The sequence below is a fragment of the Rana temporaria genome, chromosome 13 (assembly GCF_905171775.1).
Source record: "Rana temporaria chromosome 13, aRanTem1.1, whole genome shotgun sequence".
Classification (NCBI taxonomy): Eukaryota; Metazoa; Chordata; class Amphibia; order Anura; family Ranidae; genus Rana; species Rana temporaria.
In genome coordinates, this window is record NC_053501.1 from 99,047,976 (window position 1) to 99,071,715 (window position 23,740).

At 45.3% G+C, this 23,740-nt stretch overlaps 1 protein-coding gene across 3 annotated transcripts in view; it reads right to left on the reverse strand.

Annotated features, from left to right (window-relative positions):
• ADAMTSL4 (ADAMTS like 4) overlaps positions 1-23,740 on the reverse strand; it is a 312,392-nt gene that overhangs the window by 222,914 nt on the left and 65,738 nt on the right. For 2 of the 3 annotated variants that reach the window (XM_040332770.1, XM_040332768.1), the window contains exon 2: positions 21,737-21,846. The exons of the other annotated variant lie outside the window; for it this stretch is intronic. The gene's annotated coding sequence lies outside the window, so the exon portion shown is untranslated. The remainder of the gene's footprint in view (positions 1-21,736; positions 21,847-23,740) is intronic. 3 annotated transcript variants of the gene reach the window in all.

A 23,740-nucleotide genomic window follows, 5' to 3' on the forward strand; every position in this document is an offset into this window, starting at 1 on the left:
TCTTTATTAATAATAAATACCTAAAGGTGGGCAATTGTAAAACCACGGCTCAACCCCTTTACCGACCCCTGTCGGGGAGATATTACTGATGGAGTATCCCAGAAAAATAAGCCAAGGGCTGGCTACACTATAACTAAATATCACATTTTGAAGGACTGAACTTGAAATGTTGCTGTTACTATTATCCTATGAAAAGGTTCACTGTGTAATGTACAGGAGTCCAGAGGTGCAGGGTGCTGTGTAATGTAAAGGGGTCAGGAGGTGCAGGGTGCTGTGTAATGTAAAGGGGTCAGGAGGTGCAGGGTGCTGTGTAATGATAAGGGGTTCAGAGGTGTGGGGCTGTGTAATGTAAAGGGGTCCAGAGGTGCAAGGTGCTGTATAATTTAAAGGGGTCCAGAGGTGCAGGGTGCTGTGTAATGTAAAGGGGCCTGGAGGTGCAGGATGCTGTGTAATGTAAAGGGGTCCAGAGGTGCAAGGTGAAGTGTAATGTAAAGGGGTCCAGAGGTGAAAAGGCACCACTGTAACAAAATGTATATAAAAAATTACATTGTCGACTCATAGGTCTTCTGGGGGTTCTCAAGAGAAATAGATTGAACAACTGTCTAGAATAAAAACGTGTATGGGTCCCATGAATTGTTTTCTACCTATGAAGGCTTTGGAGGGACCCTGGTGTTCTTGCATACATGCGTCCTTTGCCATATGTAGTAAGTTGCTTTATTTAATACCTCTCTATACATGTTTATGTGCATCTGTATGTTTTCATGATACGTTTATATTCTAGACAGTTGTTCAATCTATTGCTCTTGAGAACCCCCAGATGAAGACCTATGAGTCGAAACACGTAGGGGTACCCACTACTTTTGGGATATAGAGCTATTCTTTGGATGAATAAAATCTCATCACCTCGTGCTAATTTTGCATGTATTACTGCTGCATGTATTTTTACAGTTTATAGATTGTATCCAAAAATTTTTTGCAAATGTTTATATACATTTTGTTACATTGGTGCCTTCTCAAAAGTCCCTTCCATAAATCTCCATTTTCGTATTTAATAAGACTATAGTTATGTTTAAGACATGTCAGATAACTCAAAAATGGTACAATTAACAATAACAATAACTTTTAGCAGTAACGCTCTTTTACAGGGCACGTGATTCAGCTCATTATAATTTTTCTTGTAGCCTTCGTAAAACCATCTAGTGCCTGGAAGGGGTACAGTGGATTACATAAGCTCTACAAAGCAACAGTGAAAATAGAATTTCCCCATATATAGAATGATGAGAAAATGATTTACCCGTATTTATCGGCGTATAACACGCACAGGCGTATAGCACGCACCCTAACTTTAAAAAGGAAGTTTCAGGGGGAAAAAAACGTTCCACAGCCCCCTGCGTATAACACGCAGGCACAGTTTACCCTCTATTTTCAGATTAAAAAAGTGAGTGTTATACGCCAATAAATACTGTAAGTACATTTGGCACAATTGTGGGTTCTGCAGCCTTCTCAGGCCGTTCTTCGGGTCATCTTGGTAACGCTGAGCTCGAACGTTTAGCAGGATAAACATATCTTTCCGCAAACCTAAAATAGTCAGATGACTGACAGCAGATTGGCACGCCGCTGATGCTATAACCAGGCACTATAATGATATCAAAGGACCAATAAACCCAAAACAAAAACATTGCAGCAGCTTATCAGTCCTTAGATGTGGTCGCAGCATTTCTATTTAATTTTTTAGGCTTTTTAATTTTGTTTTGACCTGGTGATCCTGCCAGTAATACACTTCCTGTCCTAGGGTGACAACACTCATTACTGTGTCTATAGAGGAGCTTTATTGCCAGCAAAATTGGGAACTGTTCTGTAGTCCACAGAGATAGCCAAGAATACTGCTGACACAAGACGGCAAGAACAACAAGCGTTTTTTGGCACTTATTGAACAGATATAAAAAAAAAAGCTTCAAACTGCATATTCACGAGACCAAAATGGAGCAAAGAGGAGGCATTCATAGTTAACCTTTATATACACCCTAAGTACTTTAAATCACCCCCCCCTGTAAAACAATCAGATAAAGAATTTTGTTTGCCCCCAAAATACTTCTTTAGCGAATCCCAGCTCCGCACTTTCGTCTTTTCTCATCTAGGCAAGAATAACTTCCCACTAATTCCCAAAACCTCCCGGCATACTCATGTCACTAGTGCCAGGAGACTTCAGGTCAATCTCGGGCATACTGTGTATGTAGGTGGGGTTCAGTGTGGTGTGGCGGCAATAACACACTCAGTCCAAGTGCCATAAAAGAACTTGTAATGAAATTATGCAAAGACAGCTCACAACAAATCAGAGGGGAGGAAAGCCCAACCGGGAACACTCACGGGTCCAACAGCGTGTAGAGAGCAGGTTTCAGCTGAACTGAAAGCGCCTGTTAGGAGGGGCAGAATGCAGCCTGGCCATCTAATGCCCATGGGGGAAAATATCCAGAGAAGCTGCGAACCCTACACGTTCCCTCCTCATCAGGAACCTTTCCCTACCGCTAGTTCTGTCCCTACCAGGTTTGACACCTGTCCCTACACTACCCACTCACAATCTTGGGAAACAGGGTCTTAAATAGGCTCTGCCTGATCCAAGTTGGCTGCTAGAGTCACACGGGGCGGCAGCATCCAATTGGATAGCTTCCCCAGTGACCCAGGAAATCACTGTGGAACCATGTTCCTCTTGACTTTCTCTCTAACTGCCATGCCACTGCAGGAAAGCCACCTGATGGGTTCCTCAATGTCTTGTAGACTCACATGTCTAGAGAAGTACATGGCCAAGAGAGTGTTTGAATCCCTGGCCGAATGCAGCCCTGCAACCCCAAGGCTGATGTCACACAGGTGACTCTACCACTGGCGATCTATGCTCACAGAAGAGCTGGTTACCTTCTTCTGTGGAATTGCTTCCTAACTGACTTTAAATGCTGTCAAATCTCCCTCACTAGAAGGAGGCAGCACGGAAGTAATATCTTCTTGGTTTGGCTAGCGAGGGAGCGATTTCATAGAAACTGGTTTTGCCAGAATCAGAATCATCCACATGATGCATCAGCCTAAGGTCAAACACGGTTTTTCAGCTGCAATCTATGTCCAAGCTTGGATACATATGCGGCTCAACTTTTAGAGCCTTGGGTTGCTCTTCCAATACCACCCAGCTCAACAAAATTCGTCTGAGAAATCGAAGGGGCTGGGCAGAAAAAAAGTTGGCTGAACAGTAACTACTGCCAGTCGGTTGCAGTCAGGATGTCGGCTGTCAAAAAACAACAGCCGGCATTGGGAGATTTGGTCATGAACTCTTTATGGCAAAGATGGGAGATTGTATGGATTCCACATGTTCAACCCAATATTTTTAGTGTATAACTAGATTAAAGCGGGGGTTCACCCAAAAACATTTTTTTAACATTACATTCAGCCGAGTTGTGAGAATGACATTAGGTTGTTTTTTTTTTTTTAAATCCTTGCCGTACATACCGTATTATCTATATTTTCACCACGGCTTCCGGGTATGTAATCTGCGGGACTGGGCGTTTCTAATTGATTGACATGCTTCCGACCGGCGCATACAGCGCGTCACGAGTTGCCGAAAGAAGCCGAACGTCGGTGCGCAGGCGCCGTATAGAGCCGACTCGCAGTCCGGCTTCTTTCGGCAACTCGTGACGCGCTGTATGCGCCGGTCGGAAGCATGTCAATCAATTAGGAAAGCCCAGTCCCGCAGATTACATACCCGAAAGCCGCGGTGAAAATATAGATAATACGGTATGTACAGCAAGGATTTAAAAAAAAACAGCCTAATGTCATTCTCACGACTCGGCTGAATGTAATGTTAAAAATTTTTTTTTGGGTGAACCCCCACTTTACGTATGCTACCCCTTATGCCAAAGAGTGTGACACCAATATCTTATGCCGCGTACACACGAGAAAAATGCCATTTTTGAAATTGGTCATGAAAAATGGTCGTTTGTAGGCTCCAGAGCATTTTTTGCGACGAGAAAAATGGGCATTAAAAATTAAGAACCTGCTCTTTTTTTTCTTGTCGTTTTTCACGTCTTTGTTTTTCTCGTTGTGAAAAACGGTTGTGTGTAGGCTTTAACGACACAGGAAAAAACGCGCAAGTTATGAGAGGAAAATTTGCATAATCAGCCCAAAGGTTGGCGCCATTCGAATGGAACTTCCCCTTTACAGTGCCGTTGTACGTGTTGTACGTCACCGCTCTTTGCTCGAGCATTTTTTTATCACGATCGTGTGTATGCAAAGCAGGCTTGAGAGAAATCACATCGAGAAAAACTTCGTTTTTTTTCCCATGACATGAATAATGCCGCGTACATACGATCGGTCAAGCTGATGAGAACGGTCTGATGGACCGTTTTCATTGGACCAAACCGATTGTGTGTGGGCCCCATCGGTTATTTATCCATAGGTTAAAAAAAAACAATCTTGTTTTAAATTTAACCAATGGATACCTAACCGATAGAACAAAACCGATCGTTTGTAGGCACGACCATCGGTTAAAAATCCAGGCATGCTTGGAAGTCGACGCATGCTTGGAAGCATTGAACTTGGATTGAACTTGTTTTTTTCAGCACGTCGTTGTGTTTTACGTCACCGCATTCTGACACGATCGGCTTATTAACTGATGGTGTGTAGGCGCGACAGACCATCAGTCAGCTTCATCGGTTAACCAATGACAACGGTCCTTCAGACCGATCGTGTGTACGCGGCATTACAGTCGTGTGTACGCGGCATAAGAATTTCATTATTTCTTCATGTAGGCTGTACCTGATCTATATTTGACCACTGCCTGACCATCTGTCATATACCTGGCTTCTGTGTGCTTGAAGAAAAAATGTTTTATCTCTATTCTGCCTACTTAATACTAAAATATTATAAATCACTTAATGACTGTATGAGGAACGTTTCGAACTCTAACTGGCATATTATATGTTATTACACAACCATGAATGGATTTTGCCTATGTCAACCTCGCGTGCAGAAAATATGCAAAAGTGGAACTTAGGAAATATCAGGATTAGAAAGGGAGGTCACTTTGTCTTTTTTTGGACAAAGTTCTGTAAAAACCGAGTAAGCAGAAAGATTAGTCACATACTAATCATAGATCCTTACAACACAAACCTCGAGTAATGCAGAAGTGGAAAACACAAACAATAGAAACAACTCTACTGGCTTATATAAAGTCAACAGCAAGTCATTTACCCTAAATGGCAGCCTGATTCTTCTTGACATCCAAGAGATTTCCCGTCAGTCTGGCTAATCCCTATCATAGAGTATTTTTTTACTGATGGTATAATCTTGCAGTAAGACAGGGTGTCTAAAAAGTCTCCATACATAGAAAAAATGTACCAATAGGTATAAAATAGGTGTTTGCTCTTCACGGCGCCTGCGCAGTCAGCTCTGATGTCTGTGCGCAGGCGCCGTATAGCGCCGGGAAGAGCCGAGACCTACTCCGGCTATTTTCGTGAAGCGTGACGCGCCATAGCTGGCCGTCAATCACGAGCCCTCTGAATAGGAACGCCCATTCCCCGCGGGGAGTCTGAAATTTTACTACGCGATTAAACAGTGAGCACGGCGCCAAAAAAATATATAAAGGCATACTGTAGCTCGCGCTACTATGCTGAATGAGATGCTATAAAGTTGTTTTTTAGGGTGAAACACCGCTTTAAATAAATGCATGAGGGTAAATCTTCTATTGGGGACATCCATTTCAGAGACAGCTATCCAAGATGGAAGTTCCCATCATATTGGGAGATTTCCTTTCATTTCATTTTGCATCTCTGGGACAAGAAATAAAAGGAAATCTCAATGGTATACAAACAGCACAAATTAATCGGAAAAGGTTTTTTACCCTTCACGATTGTTTCCAAAGCTAAAATAAAAGTTTTGGCTATATATACACTTTAGCCACTTCAGCCCTGGAGGATTTGGCTGCTCAATGACCCGGCCATGTTTTACGATTCAGTAATGCGTCGCTTTAACTGACAATTGCGCAGTCATGCGTCGTGGCTCTCAAAATTGACGTCCTTTTTTCCCCACAAATAGATCTTTTTTTTGGTGGTATTTGATCACCTCTGCGTTTTTTTTTTTTGCGCTATAAACAAAGATAAAGCAACGATTTTGAAGAAAAAGCAATATTTTAAACTTTTTGCTATAATAAATATTCCCAAAATATATTTAATTTTTTTTTTCCCTCAGTTTAGGCCAATACGCATTCTTCTACATATTTTTGGTAAAAAAAAAAAAAAAATTGCAATAAGCGTTTATTGATCGATTTGTGCAAAAGTTATAGCGTCTACAAAATAGGGAATAGTTTTATGGCATTTTTATTAATATTTTTTTTTTTTACTAGTAATGGTGGCGATCAGCGATTTTTATTGTGACTGTGACATTATGGCGGACACATTGGACACTTCTGACGCTTTTTTAGCACATGTATACAGCAATTAGTGCTATAAAAATGCACTGATTACTGTATAAATCTGACTGGCAGTGAAGGGGGTAACCACTAGGGGCTAGGAAGGGTTTAAGTGTGTCCTAGGGAGTGATTCTAACTGTGTGGGGGTGGGGCTTACTGTGACACCATACTGATCACTGCTCCTGATGACAGGGAGCAGTAGATCACTGTCCTGTCACTAGGTAGAACATGGAAATGTCTTGTTTACACAGGCATCCCCCTGTTCTGCCTCACTTGATCGCGGGACACCGGCGCTGCACGCCCACCACACGCATTCTTAAAGGGGATATACAGGTACGCCAATTTGCCTTCCGCTGCCATTCTGCCAATGTATATCGGCGTGCAGCGGTTGGCAAGTGGTTAAGAGACGCTCCATAGTATTATAGCGGTTCCCTTTATAAAAGGTTATATGGGAAGGTAAGGGGAGAGCGGAGGAACTAGGCCAGCACAAACAGTAATTAAACAATCCCAGAAAAGTAGGGGGCTATTATGGCGAAAGAAAAGGGGGCTTTGCTAGAGAATTGACTTTCTTGGAGTAGTCACATTTTCTAGAACATTTATAGGCACATTTTGCAAGTAAAAAACAATGCTTTATGAAAAAAAGAAACAATGCAAGTACCGTAAGCATTCAAAACACTTGGAGGCAGACCCACATAGATCTGCGCCTGGTGCAGCGTATGTCAGATACGCTACGCCGCTGTAACTTACTTAGGCTTAGTTTGAATCCTCAACGAATTTGCGCCGTAAGTTACGGCGGCGTAGTGTATCTCTCGCAGCGTAAGGGCACGGAATTAAAATGCGGCGGGTAAGGGGCATGTTTCATTTAAATGAAGCGCGCCCCCGCGCCGAACGAACTGCGCATGCGCCGTCCCTAAAATTTCCCGCCGTGCATTGCGCTAAATGACGTCGCAAGGACGTCATTGGTTTTGACGTGAACGTAAATGGCGTCCAGCCCCATTCACGGACGACTTACGCAAACAACGTAAAATTTTCAAAAAAATACCAGCGGGAACGACGGCCATACTTAACATTGAGTACGCCACCATATAGCAGCTTTAACTATACGCCGGAAAAAGCCGAACAGAAACGACGTAAAAAAATGCGACAGCCGCTCGTACATTCGTTCGTGGATTGTCGGAAATAGCTAATTTGCATACTCGACGCGGAATACGACGGGAACGCCACCTAGCGGCCGCAGAAAAATTGCATCTAAGATCCGACGGCGTACTAAGGCGTACGCCTGTCGGATCTAACACAGATGCCGTCGTATCTTGTTTTGTGGATACCAAAACAAAGATACGACGCGCAAAATTTGAAATTATGCGGCGTATCAAGTGATACGCAGGCGTAATTTCTTTGAGGATCTGCCCCTTGATTTTCCTGTTGTAATATTTTTTAGTTGATGACGAGGTCACAAGTGAAGAAAGTTCAGCTACCAAGTATCCCCTCCAGTTTTGGCGAAGTGGGCCTACATGTCAAGCCATTTAGCCAATCCACGCACAATTTTGAGTTTGGACAGCTGGAGACACACCGTGCTATCACTTTCCCGATGGTTCATCCAATTATGTCATCTATATTTATGAATACATGAAATTCACTGAATTCCTTACGTCCGGTCTTACTTCCGAGGCCCTATAACACACAAACACAGCTGCATGCGTGACTTCCATCCAATGTTTTGTAGCGTTGTTTCCTAGCTGCAGAATGACACAGATAAAAGGAAGCCATAAGTGAAAGTCCCCTGCTGTATTCCTGATGTAAATCTTTTCTTTTAATGGCCTTCTTCTCCAAAGATAATCACAGCTAATTCCAACACATCTGCTTAGAACACATGTTTCACATAGGATGGGTTCTCCGAAATAGGACAATGGAAAGAGGAATGGTGATATACAAAATTCTGTGGCCAATACCAACCAAATTTCACTTTGGTGGCACCACTAAAAACGAAAATTCAGACTGGCTGGCGTGGTAACGAAAATCTGTTATTAAAGGCACTTTCCAGATATGGAAAATTAGAATATCCTTCCTCGAAAAATGCAGGGCTCTAAGGCTGGATTCACACCTAGGCAGTTTTAGTGCTTTTTGCATTTTGCAGATTTGCACTACAGCAGTGGCGTCACTAGGGTTGGTGTCACCCGGTGCGGTAAAACATGGTGTCACCCCCCCTCTGTCTAGGCTGCCCAGCACCAAGCAGGCAGCGCACGGGCACGGGGCGCACCCCAAACCAGCCCCTGTAAATGATAGTATAGGGCAGTATAGTGGCAGATTAGGGTAGTATAGAGTGGCATAGTGGCAGGTTGGTGTAGTGGGGTGGTATAGGACAGGTTAAGGTGGTATAGGGCATGTTGGGGTGATATAGGGTAGTTTGGGGTGGTATAGGGCAAGTTAGGGTTGCATAGGGCAGGTTGGGGTGGTATAGTGCAAGTTAGGGTGGTACAGGGCAGGTTGGGTGGTATAGTGCAAGTTAGGGTGGCATAGGGCAAGTTGGGATGGCATGGGAAAGGTTGGGGTGGTACAGGGCAAGTTAGGGTGGCATTGGGCAGATTGGGGTGGTACAGGGAAAGTTATGGTGGCACAGGGAAAGTTGGGGTGGCATGGGAAAGTTTGGGGTGGTACAGGGCAGGCTGGGGTGGTACAGGGCAGGCTGTGGTGGCACAGGGCAGGCTGGGGTGGTACAGGGCTGTTTGGGGGGGTACAGGGCAGGCTGGGGTGGTATAGGGCTGTTTGGGTGATACAGGGCATGCTGGGGTGGTACAGGGCAGGCTGGGGTGGTACAGGGCAGGCTGGGTGATACAGGGCAGGCTGGGGTGGTACAGGGCTGTTTGGGGGAGTACAGGGCAGGCTGGGGTGGTATAGGGCTGTTTGGGGTGGTACAGGGCAGGCTGGGTGATACAGGGCATGCTGGGGTGGTACAGGGCAGGCTGGGGTGGTACAGGGCAGGCTGGGTGATACAGGACAGGCTGGGGTGGTACAGGGCTGTTTGGGGGAGTACAGGGCAGGCTGGGGTGGTATAGGGCTGTTTGGGGTGGTACAGGGCAGGCTGGGGTGGTACAGGGCAGTCTGGGTGATACAGGGCAGGCTGAGGTGGTACAGGGCAGGCTGGGGTGGCACAGAGCAGCCTGGGGTGGTACAGGGCAGGCTGGGATTGCACAGGGCAGGCTGGGCATGTCAACAAAAAAAAAAAAAAAACGTGATGGTGTCACCCCTCTAGCGGGTGTCACCCGGTGCGGACCGCACCCCCCGCACCCCCCTAGCAACGCCTCTGCACTACAGTCCATGTAACATGGTTTCCTATGGAACACCTTCTGTAGGGCAAATCTGCAAAATGCAAAAAGCATTAAAAATGCATAGGTGTGAATCCAGCCTAAAGCCTCGTACACGCGTACAGGATTTCCAATGGGAAAAGTTCCTGTCGGAAATCCCGAGGGGAAAGCCGAGAACCTGCTCAGTTCAGTCTTTCCCCTACACACGGGCGGTTTTCCCGACAGGAAAACTGCGATGGAGCTTTGGCCGGGAATCCCGGCCGTGTGTATGCTCCATCACAGTTTTTCCCATAGGAAAACTGCCAAAAAACGGTGGGGCAAAAGTACGCCGGATTTCCCGACGGGAAAACTCGTTCTCTTTTTTTGTCCAGTGGATTTTGGGCAGTTTTCCCGTCAGAAAAACTGCGAGGAGCATACACACGGCCAGGTATCCCGGCCAAAATCTCTCCTCACAGTTTTCCCGTCGGGAAAACTGATCGTGTGTACGAGGCGTAAGACACCAATCTCCTAAAAGCTGTTATGTCGAAGATGGGAGAAGGTCATTAACTGTATGCAGATTACCAGGGGTGTGGTTACCTAATAGACCCTGGGCCCCCACTGGTACTTCAAAATGGTAAAATGTTGCAGCATACCATGAAACGTTAGTGAACTCTTGTCCACCATGTCCATTCCCACCTTTCTACCTTCCCTCTCTAGTTGGGCTATTTTCCCTTTTTTTACTGCACTTTTCTGCCATTTGTTTTCAGGCCCTTTATTTACATGGATCCCAAACATAAGAACACAGGGCCAGATTCTTGTAGAATCCGCGGCGGCATAGCGTAAGCCATTTACACTACGCCGCCGCAAATTACTGTAGCAATTCCTGTATTCACCAAGCACTTGCTCCGTAATTTGCGGTGGCGTAGTGTAATTGGCCCGGCGTAAGGCCGCGTAATTCAAAGGGGGCGGTTTGTATTTAAATTAAGCGCGCCCCCGCGCCGATCGCACTGCGCATGCCCTGGGCGGAAAAATAGCCCAGTGCGCATGCTCCAGCTCACGACGGAAAACGTCAATGACGCCGACGTGAGCGTCATTGATGTAAAGTCGTATTCGCGGACGACTTAGGAAAACGACGTAAACGACGGAAAAAGCCGACGCTGACCCGACGCCATACTTAACATGGCATACGACGGACCTTCGTAAACCTGCCCCTCATGTAGCAGGGGCAAGTTTACGCTTACGTAAATGTCGTAAATTCACTGTGTCGTCCGCACGTACGTTCGGGAATCTCGCGTAAATAGCTAATTTGCATAGACGACTGGGAAAACGACGAGGCGACACCTAGCGGCGGGAAAAAAAATTGCATTTAAGATCTGACAGCATAAGAGCCTTACGCCTGTCAGATCTACTAAGGGATATCTATGCGTAACTGATTCTAAGAATCAGTCGCATAGATACGACGGCCCAGATTAGGACTTACGATGGCGCAAATGGCGTTGCGCTGTCGTAAGGCCCTTGAGAATCTGGGCCTAAGACTCACGAAAGGCCTCCCAAGATTTCCTTGCAATGCCATCGTTTCCACCATACCTGATTACTTGGGATTGTCTTTCGGTGGTATTAAAATGTCCTCTTTGAGGGAGATCTAGTCTAAAATAATCAAATTTTACTAAAAAAAAACAAGGAAAATAGCTTTACAATTTTAAATAGAGCTGGTTTACTGTCCTTTAGACTTTAGGGGGGCCAGAGTGGCCAGTGGGAGTAAAAAAAATTACATAGCGTCTGTAGTCAGTAGAAGGAGGAATAGTGCCCCATCATTGGAGGACTAGTGGCTAATCATTGGTATTAGTTGGAGGAATAGTGCCTAATTGTTTATATCAGTGGGAGAAATTATGTTTCATTGCTGGTGTCAGTGGGAGGAACAGTGCCCCATTTTTGGTATTAGAGGAATAGTGGAACATTGTTGGTAATAGTTGGAGGAATAATGCCTAATTATTTATATCAGTGGGAGGAATTAGGCCCGATTGGTGGTGGCAGTGAGAGGAATAGGGCCCCATCATTGGTATTAGAGGAATAGTGCCCCATCATTGGTATTAGTTGGAGAAATAGTAGCCATATCCTTGGTATTATTTGGAGGAATAGTGTCTAATTGCTTATACCAGTGGGAGGAATTATGCCTCATTGCTGGTGTCAGTGGGAGGAATAGTTCCCCATCATTGGGGTCAGTGGAAGGGAAGATTCCCATTGTTGGTGTCAGGCCTCGTACACACGACCGAACATGTCTGCTGAAACTGGTCCGCGGACCAGTTTCCGCGGACATGTTCGGTCGTCTGTACGGCCGACCGGACCGGATTCACGGCCTAGCCGACAGGTTTCCAGCGGACAAATATTTCTTAGCATGCTAAGAAACATGTCCGCTAGAAGCCTGTCCGTGGGACATGTTGGGTCGTCTGTACGACTCACCGGACATGTCCGCTCGGCCGAAAGCCCCTGCATGCGTCGAAGTGATTCGACGCATGCGTGGAAGCATTGACCTTCCAGGGACGCGCACGTCGCCGCGTCATCGTCATCGTTACCGCGTTCGCTGTCCACTGGGATTTTGGTCTGATGGTGTGCACACACATCAGACCAAAATCCGGCAGCGGACATGTCCGATGAAAACGGTCCGGCGGATCATTTTCATCGGATTGTCCGACCGCGTGTACAAGGCCTCAGAGAAAAGAATGGTTCCCCAATGTTGGTGTCAGTGGAAGGAATGGTGCCTCGTTGGTGGTGCCAGTATGAGAAATAACACTCTAATGCCCCATACACACGATTGGGATTTCCAACGGGAAAAAGCCAGTTGGAAATTCCGACAGGAAAATTGAGAACCAGCTCTCAATCTATTTCTGTCGGAATTCCCGACCAAAAGCTCACATCTGACTTTTTCTGACGGGGCTTGAGGGCAAGATAAAGGCTAGCCCAAGCCGTCTTTTGGTATTTTTGGTCTAGAGGACAATTCCTGGGGAGACGGCAATAAAAGACCTGGGCCACTGAGTAGAAGAACAGGGGCATGTGCCCTGGGTGTGAGGGTCTAGCAACTCCCCTGGTTCTTACACAGGGTTTGCACCCAATGATCAGAGTGACAAGGAGGCTGCTTTTTAAAGAAGACATTGAAAAAGGGCCAACTGAAAGAGAAACCTTTGCCAAGGAGAAATATCCTAATGTTAATCTAAAATTAATATATGATTTAATAGGCTGATAAGGAATGACAGTAGCAGTTTCCTCCAGGGTTAACCTACGTACTCCTTTGGATAATGGTGGTCCAGATAAAGCACCCCTGCTGGCACTGTATGAGGAATGTGAGAGGGAATATTTTCATGCCCTGACCAGTTCTACTGGCCTAGCATTCTATGATATCACTGATGCAAGGGTGGAGGAATCTGAACCACAAATCTTTGCCAATGTTACTAGAAGACAGATAATCTTCAACAAGGTTTCCTGCTGGTCGAGCAGATCTAAACAAGCAAATGCAGGGGGGGGCAACAATGAAAAAAGAAGACCAATTAGAAAAAGATGAAGGGCCAGATTCACAAAAGAGATACGACGGCGTATCTCCTGATACGCTGTCGTATCTCTGTGATCCGCCCGTCCTAACTATGCGGCTGATTCATAGAATCAGTTACGCATAGATAGCCCTAAGATCCGACAGGTGTAATTGAATTACACCGTCGGATCTTAGGCTGCAATTCTAGGCCGGCCGCTAGGTGGCGAGGCCATTGCGGTCGGCGTAGAATATGCAAATGACTAGTTACGGCGATTCACGAATGTCCGCGTTACCCGTCGCTCTAACTTTCCGTAGAGATACGCCGCGTAAAATTAGGGCTGAGCCCTAGGTGTTCTAAGCAATGTTAAGTATGGCCGTCGTTCCCGCGTCGAAATTTAAAAAATCACGTCGTTTGCGTAAGTCGTCCATGAATGGCGCTGGACGCCATTTACGTTAACGTCTAAACAAATGACGTCCGTGCGACGTGATTTAGCACAATGCACGTCGGGTAATTTTCCCGACGGAGCATGCGCAGTACGTTCGGCGCGGGAAGGCGCCTAATTTAAATAGTGCCCGCCCCATTTGAATTAGGCGGGCTTGCACCGAGCGGATTTACATTACACCGCCGCAAGTTTACAGGTAAGAGCTTTGTGAATCAGGCACTTACGCTGTAAACCTGCGGCGGTGTAACGTAAATCAGATACGTTACGCCGCGGGGGAGCAACGTAATTGTGCCTGAATCTGGCCCGAAGAAACTAAAGTTTATGTTAATACTAATACTGGGGACATTTGCAAATATACAGTGTAGTTCTACTTTAAAGCCCCAAAAATTCATTTTGTTGTGGCAAAGGGAGGTCCCCTTTCAGCTTTTGTTGTTGTCTGTTCCTCCAATGGATAGATTTTCCTTCTCTCGCTACCATTTATTGTAGAGTGAGGAATGGTTACAACATCTAACAACAATGGTTACAACATCTAACAAATTTGTGTTTGTGGGAGGGAGTGTAACTATATTGAGAAAATGTGAACACAGGGGTATCATCCTGTATATAGTAGCAAGGAGGGAGAATGAGTGTTGGGACTTTAAATATACCCCGTGTGCACAATTAGATACAGAATGACATGTAATGTGTCTAAAAGAATTTTGTCTTTATTTTACACAATGTGAAAAAGCATATGTTGCTATCAAATATAGTCCATTACAAAAAAGTCTGTGCATAAGGTCTTCTAAAAGGGTCAACGTGTTTCGCAGATCATCCACTACGTCAGGACCAGTAGAATTAGGCACATTGGCCCAGATTCACAAAGCACTTACGCCGACGTATAACAAGATACGCCGACGTAAGTGCAAATGTGCGCCGTCGTATCTGTGCGCCAGACCCACAAACAGATATACGCCTAAAACCAGGCTACACCCCGCCGACGTAGCTTGCTTACATAGGGTGGGCGCACATTTAGGCTGGGTGCATGGTGCCGCTCCCATTGATTAGCCATTCAAACATGCAAATGAGGGAAATACAGCAATTCACGAACCTGCGTGCGCCCGGCGCAGGCTATGAGAGGTGCACGTAAGTTGTACGTCCGGCGTAAAGTTAGGCCCCATAAAGGAGGTGCAACCCAGCAGCAGACATGCAAAGGTCTGCACCAGGGAACACAAGCCGGCGTATTTTACGTTAGACATGTGTCTGGCTGGGCGTAGGTTACGTTCACGCCGTACACAGTGATCCGGCGTAGTTTAGGCAGTTGTTCCGAAGTGGTTGTGAGCAGGCGCAGGGGGATACTCCACGGCACAGCGCATGCAGAGTTCGTGATACATATCTGTCTGGCGCTCGGCCCATCATTTCAATGGGGTCATGCCTTATTTGCATGGGTTTGCATGGATCACGCCCACTTCCACCTACGCCTGCCTGCGCCTTCTAAACCTATGCCACGCCAACGCAGCGTTGGGAGCAATAGCTTGCTGAATGCAGTGCTTGCCTCTCCACGCTGCGTTGGCGTGGCGTACGGCGTTTGCGTTACGGCGGCGTAATGTGCGCCCACCTCTCTGTGAATCTGGGCCAGTGAAATTGATAAATCAAATAGTTTAAAAACAGATCCAAAATGGATGTAGTATAGTTTACCCAGTGTCCATGGAAGGAAAAGGGTCAGTGATCTCACAAAATAGCCTGCCAGCCCAGGGGAGGGCAACCACCAGTTAAAACACCAAGGCCAAATACCCAACTAAAAACTAAATGTTATCTCTTACACACTCCAATACTTAAAATAGTTGTCTGAAGTAAGGCTTTAATGCATCAATCATGTACTGGTTGCAAGAATAAAAGATTTTACGTGCTAAAAACAAAGCTAATTTCAAACACTGAAAAACAACATGTCTCTAAACAATGCAGAGTTTCTTTCATCCTTTAATCACAAACTATTCCAGGCAAATAAGTTGATTAAGACATAAAATGAAAAGAAAATAAGGGGTGTGAAAACAAGCCTAGCTGAAAATTATACTGCATTTTAGACATATTTCGGAGATAAACCTTTCTGCCATCTACTTCCCTTTCAATAACATACGTGACAGCTGAAACAAAATGGTGCCATTTACAGGAACATTAACAGACACAGGAAAAACAGACCCTAACACGTTTTGTACTACAAAGTTCAATGATTGCACGTAATGTAGGAACCCATAGCAAGCAACCAATCAAATTTCTAAGGCTCCATGCACACTGACTTAAAAAAATGTTGGGCCGATTACGGCGGCGTAACGTATCCCGTTTAAGTTTTCCGCGTAAGTGCTTGATTCACAAAGCACTTGCGTGTAAACTTGCGGCGGCGTAGCGTAAAGCCGGCCGGCGCAAGCCCGCCTAATTCAAATGGGGCGTGTACCATTTAAATTAGGCGCCGAACGTTCTGCGCATGCTCCTTTAGGAAATTTCCCGCCGTGCTTTGTGCGAAATTACGGAGCCCCGATGTATTTTTTGAACGGCGACGTGCGTTACATCGTTTCGTATTCCCGGACGGCTTACGCAAAAAAAAATATTTAAAATTTGACGCGGGAACGACGGCCATACTTTAACATGGATGGTGTAATTTTACACCACCTAAAGAGGACTCGTAACATTGCGACGGGAAAAGCCGACGAGCGACGACGTAAGCGATTGCGACGAACGCGCGTACCTTCGTGGATCGCCGTAAACAGCTAATTTGGATACCCGACACTGGAAAACGACGCGAACTCCACCCAGCGGCCGCCGGAGAATTACACCTACAATCCGAAGGCGTACGAAGCCGTACGCCTGTCGGATCTTAGCCAAAAGCTGTCGTATCTTTGTTTGTGAATTAAAAATAAAGATACGACGTGGCAAATTTGAAAGTACGCCGGAGTATCAGCAGATACTCCGGCGTACTTTTTTTGTGAATCTGGCCCGTTGCTTCTACAGGAGTTTTATGTTCTGCCTGTAGAAGCAACTCAATGTTATCCTATGTGTCCATGCACATTAGGACGTTAAGAGGCATATTTTCAGAACAGCATTTAGAGGCAGGAGCAAAAAAAAACTTCTCATTTGCGTTTCTGATTGGAGCTCACTGGCAGATAAAACATAAAACTCTCCTAAACTCGTTTAAACTTTGTACAAAAAAATGCTCTATATGGAAGTTTTTTACTCCAAAAGAGAACAACGTTTTTTTAAGCCCAGTGTGCATGGAGCCTGAAGCCAGGTAAGTAAAGGAAAGTGAGAAGTTTGATCTCTCCTTGAACATCAAGAAGACCAAAATCATGACCACTACAAGGAACTGATATTTCGAAACAGTAAAGCCTCGTACACACGTACGGGATTCCCGGCGGTAAAAAGTCTGCCGGGAATCTCGAGGGGGAAACCGAGAACCTGCTATGTAAGTTTTTCCCCCTACACACGAGAGGTTTTCCCGACATAGGAAAACTGCCGGGAAAAAGACTGCCGGGAATCCCGGCGGGAAAAAAGAGAGCTGGTTCTCTTTTTTTTCTGGCAGTTTTCCTGACGGGAAAACTGCGATGGAGCATACACACGGCCGGTTTTCCCGGACAAAAGCTCTCATGGCAGTTTTCCCGACGGGAAAACCGGTTGTGTGTACGAGGCTTAATTGACGGTGAGGAGAATGAATGTGTGGAGGATATCACTTCTCTTGGGATTGTAGATTGATTGAAGTCAGGGATGGACTGGCCATTGGGACTCCAGGGAGTTTCCCGGTGGGCCGATGGGTCAGTGGGCCGGCTTCAGTGACAGCGGACCACCGCCCCCATCCTCTCCTCTGTCTCTCCCTTCCTGCAGCGATCACCTCCTCTCCCTCCTTGCAGCACTCACCTGGGGGGAACAAAGAAGCAGAGGGAGGACCAGAGGAGCAGGGGAGATGACAGAGGAGCATGGGGGAGGGGACAGACAGCTAACTCAACAGCTATGGCCTGGGAGTTTCTCACTTCTGCCTAATCTTGTCCCATAAGGGGGGGCACCAATCTGATTCTTTGCCCCGGGTGAAATAATTTCTAACTTCCCCACTGGTACTGCCTATAAGAGTACCAGTACCAGCTGTTCTACTCTAATAAAGTAGAACAGCTAGTGGCTAGTGAAGGGGGAGAGGGGGCTTGGGGGGTGCGGGAGTTGTCCGGCCGCCATGGGAGAGACCTGTCAAAGTGGGCCAGTCTGGATGAAGTCCAGGGCCAAATTTTTGTCCCAGTCCAGCCCTGATTGAAGTGGTGATTGTACTCTATATGAAATGATGGTGAGCATGAACTGAATATGGAAAAGCAAGTATGTTAGCCTGGCAACCAAACACCTGCTTTTGTGTCCTCCGTAGCTACCTGCAGTTGTGAAAGTTGGACCATAAAAAATGTAGACAGTAAGATCGACCTCTTGAGCTATGGTGCTTGTGAAGGTTTCTGAGCCTTCTATGGACAGCAAAGATAGCAAACAAGAAAAAAAACTAGAGAGCAAAAAAACTGACGTTTCAGTGAATGGCAAAATTATAAAACTTATGCCACTTACACACGATCGAAAAATTCCGACAGGAAAACTGTGGATTTTTTTGTGACTGAATCTTGGCTCATAAAATTCCGACCGTCAAGAACGCGGTAACGTACAACACTAAGACGAGCCGAGAAAAATTAAGTTCAATGCTTCCAAACATGCGACGTCTTGATTCCGAGCATACGTGGTTTTTGGTGCGTTGGAATTGCATACAGACAATCGGAATTTCCTACAAGAACTTTTCTTGTCGGAAAATTTGAGAACCAGCTCTCAAATTTTTCTTGGTGGAAATTCAGACAGAAAAACTCTGATGGAGCCTACACACGGTTGGAATTTCCGACCAAAAGCTCACAACGGACTTTTCTTGCCTGAATTTCCGATCGTGTGTAAGCGGCATAAGAATCACCTATATTGTAAATAATCAATAACCTCCATAACATTTCCAAAATTAACACCTTCTTAACCAAAGCTTCTAATTCACACCCTTGTTATCTCTTGCTTTGACTATTGCAACTCCCATCCCATTTGCCTAACTCTACCGGGGCAATGCCTCCTCCATTCTATTATGAATGCTGCTCCCAGACCTATTCCCCTTACTAACTGGTCAGTGTCTAAACTTCTATGCCAGTCCCTCCACTGGGTTGTCCAATGTATAAAATTCTAAATACTAACAACATAAGTCATCTACGACTACAACTCTGTCCTCAGCTACTTCACCAACCTCATCTCTAAATATCACCCGAACCTTCCATTCCAGCTCCTCTGGAGACCTTCTACTCTCTAGCTCCCTTGTCACCTCCTCCCATGCCTCTACAGGAGTTCTCCAGAGGCTCACCCATCCTTTGGAATGCTCTACCCCAATCTGTCCAGCAATCTCTTAAAGCGGAGGTTCACCCTAAAAACTATGGGTCAGATTCAGAAAGAACTGCGACGGCTTAACGTATCGTCTTTAAGTTACACCGCCGCAAGTTTTCCTCGTAAGTGCCTGATTCACAAAGCACTTGAGTATAAACTTGCGGCGGAGTAACGTCCGGCGCAAGCCCGCCTAATTCAAATGGGGCGTACTGCGCATGCTCCGTTTTGAAATTCCCGCCGTGCTTTGCGCGAAGTGACGTCATTTTTTTGAACGGCGACGTGCGTAACGTACGTTCGTATTCCCGGACGTCTTACGCAAAAAAAATAATAATTTGAAATTCGACCCGGGAACGACGGCCATACTTTAACATGGCTCGTCAAAAGTTAAGCCATGTTAAAGCAGGCTTAACTTTGCGACGGGAAAACATTACTAACGACGACGTAACGAACGCGAAAACCATCATGGATCGCCGTAAAACCTCATTTGCATACCCGATGCTGGAAAACGACGCGAACTCCACCCAGCGGCGGCTGAAGTATTGCATCCTAAGATGCAATACTTAGCCTAGTTCCTATGCACTTAGCCTGTGCATAGGAACGCCCACTCCCGAGGGAGCCACTACCCGGAAGCCGACGGGAAAAATATCGATACAACGGTATGTACGGCAAAAAAAAAAAAAAACATCAGCGTAATGTCAATGTCGAGAGTGAGCACAATGTAATGTTAGAAAATTGTTTTTAGGGTGAACCTCCGCTTTAAGATTGATGGTTTTCAGCCGGTTCAGCAGGGACTGGCCAAGATTCCATCCACGTATGGACAGGATGATTGTACCCAGCATTGTTTTCAATTTCTTTTTATTAATTTATACAAAATGTTTACAATTATACAAAATTCTATAAGATATACATTTACTTCTTCTCCTGTATGTCGATTAAGGACCTTAGTTGTTATCTGTTAATTTCCTTATTCCCATCCTTCATTCCTCTATTCTTCTTCAGGAGTACCACAATCTCACTTACATACTTCTACTATCTGCCAACGCCCATTCACACTACCATACTCCAAAAAAGTACCCAGCATTGTACACTAGCAATAATCACTGTGTTCCCCCGGCAGGGACGGCTTCCTGCGCCCCTCTTCCGGGAGAACACAATAGCTCCACATTAAGGAGTTTTCCATCAACACTATTTATGTTGATGGGGGAAATCGGGCAATTTCCTTTCCTGCAACCTGTTTTTTACTAGGGAAAAAAATCACCAATGGACTGCTTTATTCTGTCTACCTTTAAGAGTTTCTAAAATACTCATCTCTTGAGGTAAGCCTTACCCGTCCCTACCTAAATACGAAACCTTTACCCTTTCCATCAGCTTATGCCTCACAGTTGATGCCTTTTCTATCACTTGCCCCTTCCTTAAGACCAGGGGTCTCCAAACTGTGGCCCGAGGGCCAGATGTGGCCCTTTGCTAGCCTTTATCTGGCCCTTGGGGCACTATTCCTCCCACTGACACCAACAATGGTATGAAACAACCTACAACAACTTGGACCCCCCCGCCCATTCTGGGCAAAATCATCACCCCTAGCGCCAAAGTCAAAAGTCTCGGGGTCATCTTTGACTCTCACATGACAATGGACGCACAAATAGGGTCAGTAGTCAGCGGATCTCACCATCTGCTGCGCCTACTACGCAGACTTACTCCTTTTATTCCCAAGGAAGACATAGCGGTCGTGGTGGGAGCTATTGTAAACTCAAGATTGGACTATGCAAATGCCCTTTACCTCGGACTCCCCAAGTACCAAATCGCTCGTCTACAAGTCGTTCAAAATACGGCCGCTAGACTTGTAACTGGAAAAAAAACCTTGGGAATCAATCTCACCTTCACTGAGAGCCCTTCACTGGTTACCAGTAAAAGACAGAATCACTTTTAAAGCACTCTGTCTAACGCATAGATGTATCTATGGGAATGCTCCCCATTATCTATGCGAAAAAATAAAAGCTCATAATCCCAATCGCGTTCTGCGATCCACCAATCAAAATTTCCTCCAGATACAAAAAAGCCAGATACAAGTCCAAAGGAGAAAGGAGATTTGCGGTCCAAGGGCCTAGACTATGGAACGCTTTACCAACCACCTTTCGGTTGGAGGAGAACCACTTGATGTTCAGGAGAAAGATCAAGACTCATCTCTTTTGATACCAAAGGAGACAGGAACAACAAGCGCCCAGAGGGGATTAAGTTTGCATGTGCTGCGCTATATAAGTTTTCATTCATTCATTCATTCAATGGGGCACCATTTCTTCCACCGATACCAATGAAGGGATACTATACCTCCCCCTCCTAATTGGGACAGTACTCCTATTAACCACCAAAACTAAGGCCATATTTATTCTCGCTCGTGCCGTACCCATAACATTTTCTGCCCCTGTTGGCCACAATCCGGCCCTCCTCAAGTCTGAAGGACAATAAACTGGCCCTTTGTTTAAAAAGTTTAGAGACCACTGCTTAAGACTGTAAGCTTTTACAAGGAGGACTCTTCTAACTCTCTTGTCTTATATTCTATTGTATCCATATTGTCTCTCTTTATTCTGTAAAGCGCTGCGCAAACTGTTGGCTCTATAAAAATCTTGTAATATAATAATCATTATACCTTGCCTTCTCTTGAGCTTTTGAGGGTTCTTAGGAGATTAGTGGCGTCCTTTGAAGTCAAGACTCTTCAGTAATTGAGTTCCTAAATAGCATGTGTTATATACTCCCCGCCTGTGGAAGAAAAGAGGAAGTTTAAATTTCCCTTTCCGAGAAAAACACGCATGTTTGGGGATGTAAACACACACCTGTCTTATGACTTCTTCAAACTATACACAGTACAATATATTGCGTTCCTTATGAGTCCTTCATTGTGGTGGCTGCTTTAGCTTTCCTTTTTCAAGCTATTTTTCCTTTATTATTACTTGATCTTGCCTGCTAAGGCAGGTTATGATCAACCACTTCCCATCCAGGCCAATCCTAGCATTTTTCTCTCAGACATGTAAAAATCATAATTTTCTTGCTAGAAAATTACTCAGAAACCTCAAACATTCTGGGGCAGATCCACAAAGAAATTACGCCGGTGTATCTACTGATACGCCGGCGTACTTTCAAAATTCCTGCGTCGTATCGTTGTTTTGAATCCTCAAAACAAGATACGACGGCATCTGGGTTAGATCCGACAGGCGTACGTCTTCGTTCGCCTTCGGATCTTAGATGCAATTCTTCGGCGTCCGCTGGGTGGCGTTCCCGTTGTAATCCGCGTCAAGTATGCAAATTAGCTATTTCCGATGATCCACGATCGTACGAGTGGCCGTCGCATTCTTTTACGTCGTTTCCGTTCAGATTTTTTAGGCGTATAGTTAAAGCTGCTATCTGGTGGCGTACGCAATGTTAAGTATGGCTGTCGTTCCCGCGTCTAATTTGAAAAATGTTATTTTGTTTGTGTAAGTCGTCCGTGAATGGGGCTGGACGCCATTTACGTTCACGTCAAAACCAATGACGTCCTTGCGACGTCATTTAGCGCAATGCACCCTGGGAGTTTTGACAGACGGGGCATGCGCAGTTCAGCACCGTTACGTCGTGAGAGATACACCACGCCGCCGTAACTTACGGCGCAAATTCTTTCTGGATTCAAAGATTTGCAAAGTAAGTTACAGCGGCGTAGCGTATCTCACATACGCTGCGCCCATGCAAATGTACGTGAATCTGCCCCCTTATCTACATTTTTAAGTAGAGTCCCTAGAGAATAAAATGGTGGATGTTGCAATTTTTTATGTCACATGATATTTGCCCAGTAATTTTTACGCAATTTTTTGGCAACAAATACACTTTAATGAATTTTAATGTAAAAAAAAAACACAATATACAACCCATTTTTTTCAGTAAAATATAAAAGGTGATGTTATGCCAAGTAAATAGATACCTAATGTGTCACGCTTTAAATTTTGCGTAAGCTCGTGGAAGGGCACCAAACTACAGTACTATAAAATCCCCATAGGTGACGCTTTAAAAAAGTTACCAGTTTAGAGTTATAGAGGAGGTTTAGTGCTAGAATTATTGCTCCCACTATAACATTCATGTTGATACCTCACATGTGGTGTGAACACCATTTACATATGTGGGCGGGACCTACGTATGCGTTTGCTTCTGCGTGCAAGCAAGAGGGGACAGGGGCGATTTAATAAAAAAATAAATTCTTACACTTTCCCTTAGAAAAAAACATTTTTGATTACTTTTATTCCTATCACAAGAAATGTGATAGAAATACGGCATGACAGATCCTCCTTATGGAGACATATGTGGTCTTCAAGACCCCAGATCTCTCCTCCACCCTGGAGAGCATGAGTTAAAAAAAAAAAGCATTAATCTCTGCGTTCCAAAAAAAAAATTTAAGACTTTACATCTGCCATAGCCAAAAGTGATGTCATGGCATTGCTTTCGGCCTCCCAAGATCACAGAGATGGTCAGGGACCATCTGGTCCATGTCCAGCTCTGTGGTAACCTGGTAGCCCCACTAGGTCAATTCCTGGGCTCCCCAATCATCCACTAGGATGGCTTTGACATTGTAGGGAATCGCTGGCTGAAAAGAAAGAAACTAGGATAATGCCAGTAGCTGTAGGCATCA